Genomic DNA, 5,187 nt, shown 5'->3' with positions numbered 1-5,187 from the left:
ACCATTACTACAGATTGTTGATTCATTATTTAATTCGAATTTAGGAAGAAAGGATACCTCGGTGGTGTCACTGACTTATTCAGTTTAGTGTAAGGACATATTTAATTCCATGGGACTTGAATGTTTATTTTTGGAACCATCCATGATTGTAATTGTTATAGTAAGTAGATTACAAAAACAAATGTGGTTCCAATTTTGCTGACGAAGGTCAAGTTCAGTTTGACGTTGTTCAAGGTCATTACCCAAAATCGACTTATAGCATAAATATGAGTGATATTTGTTTATTCAGAACATAGACATATAGTATATCGATGGACTTCTTGTGGTCATGATAGTGCAGATAAGTCAATATTGTGTAAGTATATCGTTTACAGCGTAACAAAACATATTAATAAACATGATTTATTATGTTTTATTATATTTATAAATAGCTTCTTTTTGTCGGAAATCTATGTTGATTTAGTTTATATGACACTGTTACCAAATTTTATATGCCTAAGTTGTCTCTGTTTCGTAACATAAAGGAATATATGGTGTGTTTTATTATGAGCATACTCTATTACCTGGCTCTTGTATTTAAATATCTGCATTTCAACTAGATTGTTTCACTAAGTATTCAAATCATAATCCGACTCATCACCACCAAGGTTAAATGTGTGTCTTTTAGGATTTTCGGACACACCTTAGGATATAATTTTCATATAGGAACACTGAAGAATTATTAGATGTTTGCCATAGCAGCAATCTTTAAAATGGCCATTATGGCTGCCATGGAATCCAATGCAGGTGTAAAAATTGAGCATACACAGTGTTATTTCATACTCAGTTACACTGATTGACATACATGTATATTAGTCCATTACACAGCTTGTAGAGTTACTGTAAAGGTAGATTCAAAATAAAAGCCACATACACTTGTTTGTGTATTGAGAACGATGTGCACATCTTCTACTTTATTGTTTTTAAAATAGCTCACATTAAAAACTTACATGTTTGACAATTATATTTAAAATCTTTTACGGCTTCTATTTAATAGATATTTCAGGGGTAGCATCTTGGATAAGTGTTATAGTGTTATGCCCACATTACCTCTTTGGGTTCATTTTACACACATTGCTAGCATGGACTGTGTAAGACATATGAGTCACAAATACATGGAATAATTTTCGGATGGGATGAAGGTGACATTATTTCAAGGTCTGTATTCCATGATAACCATGGGTCAGCGAGTACCTCCCCTAAGAGAAATGTGGCCATTATTTCTATTGTATGCTTTTTCTGTGATGCAGCCTATTTATCACACCATGAGTGTGGTGAAAACGGAAGTTAACATATTGAATCCAAACCAAATGTCCATAATCATCCTGGATCGGCCTTTTTTTTATGCCAATGACATTTGGATCAAATGTATATGCATATTAATTCAAAGTGAATATCACTTAATTGTGCCTTCATGTGAAGATGGAAGCTCTCAAATTGGCAATGCGTTAAAGGGACAGACCCTAGTTTCTAAACACTACAGCATATGTTTCACTATTAGAGTCGTTTATGATCGCTAAAATCAAACATTACATTATTATGGTTGAGATTATCCATTTCCGTAGAAGCGAAGTGTTTCTGGTCATCCTGTTATTTCTAATATCACAAAATGCATGTTTCATATTTTTAAAAAGCCAGGGCATCTGAAAAGTAGTTCTAGTTCTAGCTTTTAAGGATATTTCCCGGTTTTAACATCGAAGACTCATGTTTCACTCTGTTTAACTTTATCCAAGTGCGTTAATGGTTTGTAGATTAACTAAACTTAGTGTCCATTTTTATGAGTTGAAACTAGGGTCTGCATCTTTAATGGATGGACTTGTATAGGCTGGAGTTGCTTTTTCCAGTACGACAGACTCCCTTCCCAAACGTCGCTAATATGACACATCCCCACCATTCCACAGTGGAAAGCATGCATTACTTATATTTTATGAAGATCAAAACCTGATGTAGGCACATAGCTGAATTATGTACCCAGTTTTGGTTTCCAATTCTGCAGATGGAAATAAAAGTAATGTTCCTTCTCTGAAAAATTTGAGAAGCATATTTTCTTTGTATTTGGGTATTCTAGTCAACATTTTATCATTATTATTTTCTTCAAACAACACAAACTAGATGACTTTCAGTCCATTTGCAGGATTTGTCGACAGAGAATTCAATATGGATGTATATGCTAAATTTTGGCAAAACACTTCACAGTGAAGAAAGCATGATAATCAGTGTCTGCTTTTCTTGTGAACTATGACCCCGTTCCACGAATCAATCTCAGCTCATCTTAAGTACATCAGGTAGTTACCATATGTATTTAAGGTGATGTTAGAACTAATATTGGGTACTGGATGGTATATGGACCAGAAACATGCAACTAATAGTATAGTTTTAGTAATCTAAACCGACAGGTGTCTTTCACTGCCCATGCTTCTTTGGCGGCTGTGACAAAATGATTTTGTACGCCCGTCTGTAATGTATCGTATTGTGGTATGGTGTTGTCCATCTGTCTGTACGCCAGTCTGTTAATGTTTTCTTGTCCGGACCATATCTTGAATACAGGTGCATACAGTGTCGAGTACTATTAATAGGTCACTGTGACCTATTTTTCACGGTCTACTTCACATAAAAGTAAATCCTTGTCGGGACCATATCTTGCATACAGGTGCATACAGGACCATCAAAACTCACATGTAGGAACAACTTGTCGTGTATTATTACTAGGCCACTGTGACATACTTTTCACGGTCTACTGCACATAACAGTAAATCCCTGTCCGGATCATAGCTTGCATACAGATGTAGGAACAACCTGAGATGGTATTATGTCACATATAATTACCAGGTCACTGTGATACAAATAAAACAAATAATTTGTCTATATTCTTGACATCATAGGAAAATCTTGCTTAGCCTTTGAAGAAGTAAGGACAATTTACTTTTCCTAATAAAGAACAATAACTTTTTTAATCAGATAGCACCTTATCCAGTGGATACAGTATCATCATTTCACATAATTAGAATTGAATCTTACTCGTAACATATTCATTAATATCTATGGTTCTCCTGACATGCGTATCATGTACCTCACCGGTGCTCTTATTGTTTATTAGCAGGGGAAAGAAAATATGCTGGATCACTGGGGAGGCAGTAAATAAACTAGTATAGCTTGATGTGATTAAAGCAGACCAGCATCCAAAGAGCATGGACATTATTTTTAGCCCCAATACAGCATGCCAAAAAAGAAAGGAAAAACCCCCCAGTATACCATAATTGCCAGTGTCAACTTCATGTACACATGCATTGCCTTGGAGTAACGCAGAGAGCTATAAAGTTAAATTTCATTTGTTTAACAGCACCATTAGAGCACATTGATTTATTAACAAACGGCTATTGGATGTCGTACATTTGCACAGTGTGATGTATACTTATATTACATTACATTACATTACATTACATTGCATTATATTGTGCCAGTTGTTGGATACTGGCTTAGACAGGACAAAAACAATCAGAACATGAGCCAAACATGTATAACCTACCATACTCGTTAAATCCCGATAGAAGTACTTGCCACACAATTAACAGACTTTACATTCTAACGAACATGTTCGAAAATATCCCCGACAGCTTTGCTTTCAAAATGATGTATTTTTACTTGGGTCCTATCATATACTGGTAACGGAGTCAAAGGGCCGTGTACCGTATAATGCACAAAGTACAGTATAAAACAAACACCTGCTGTCCATATACTGTGTTTCCTGTTCTACTGTGTTCATTTCCAGTGTAATTGTTTTCATTATGAACATTTTCTTTGCAGTAATTATTGCTATAACGAACATGAAGTAAAATATAGCATGGACTGTGTCTCTTTATTTACAGTGAGTGTATCACTACAATGTGCTTTAAACAAATAATAGTTGAGAACACTAAATTCTGAAGACATTATCCAACAGGTGCAAACGAATAAGAAATGTCTCCGCATAAACGTTCTTAAGCACTTTGTAGTAAAAGGGATGGACACAGATCTATTGACTAAAGAAAGTCCACTTTGTCACAATAACTGTTGTCGTCAGTGATGCTGCAGGTACTGCAGTAACTGCAGACAAATGTGTGTTTTTCGGATATAGCTATAATGTCTCAAATATAACAGGACAAAGAGAACACAAACACTTTTGAAATGTGCCAAAACAACATTTAAACTGTAGTCTAAAAAACATGAATTACAGAGAGAGCAGTATTATATGCATGTTGGTTACTTCATATTAGGCCTAAACAAATGTGTTTTTGTGAATATGCTAAATAATAATAATAATAATAATAATAATAATAATAATATATTTTCTTTTGTTTAATTATGTAGGTTGGTATTTAAAACACCAATTAGTGGCGGGGTTGTGTTTACAAAATTGTTTAGGTTTTTTACCAGTAAATTAATTTTTTAATAATAAGAAAGAAAATAATACATTAAAAATAATCAACTACACTGAGTCAAATTAAAAACTTCACAACCGTTTCATCTTCGCTAATTAGCAAATAAGACAGAAGAACGTATTTAAAAAAGTATTTTTTATTGTATGACGTCCAAAGAAAGAATAGGAATAAATGTTGAGTCAAAACTCTGTTCCATGCGCCCACAGTCAAAATGGTAATTCACAAGCAGGGTCGACTGATCAAATCACAGGTTCAGTAGCGCATATGCCCTCCATGTGTACCCACAACTGCAAGGCAACGTCTCCTCATTGACTGCCTGGTGCGTGTAAAGACAGCATTGGGGATACGGCGCCATTGTTCCTGCAAAGTCTGTGAAGGGTTCCTGAGAGTGCGCAGGCGTCTTCCCAGCATATCCCAGACGTGCTCGATGGGATTCAGGTCGGGCGACCTTGAAGACCAATCCATGACATTGATGCCCGCGTTCATCATGCCATCCCTTGTCAAGATGGCCGTGTGGGGTCTGGTGTTGTCATGCTGAAAGATCAGGCCTGGGCCATGAGCTGCCATGAAGGGCATAAGTTCCTGGGCCAGCACCATGTTGCGGTATGCAGCAGCGTTGAGGTTGCCACGGATGGCAAGAAGTCGAGAACGTCCATTTCCACAGAAAGCACTCTCAAACCATTACACGTCAGCCTCCGAATCTGTTAACGTCACTAACACAACACTGAGC

The sequence above is a fragment of the Gigantopelta aegis genome, unplaced genomic scaffold (assembly GCF_016097555.1).
Source record: "Gigantopelta aegis isolate Gae_Host unplaced genomic scaffold, Gae_host_genome ctg2940_pilon_pilon:::debris, whole genome shotgun sequence".
Lineage (NCBI taxonomy): Eukaryota > Metazoa > Mollusca > Gastropoda > Neomphalida > Peltospiridae > Gigantopelta > Gigantopelta aegis.
The sequence above is the reverse complement of the archived record's forward strand: the minus strand, read 5'-3'. Positions refer to the sequence as shown.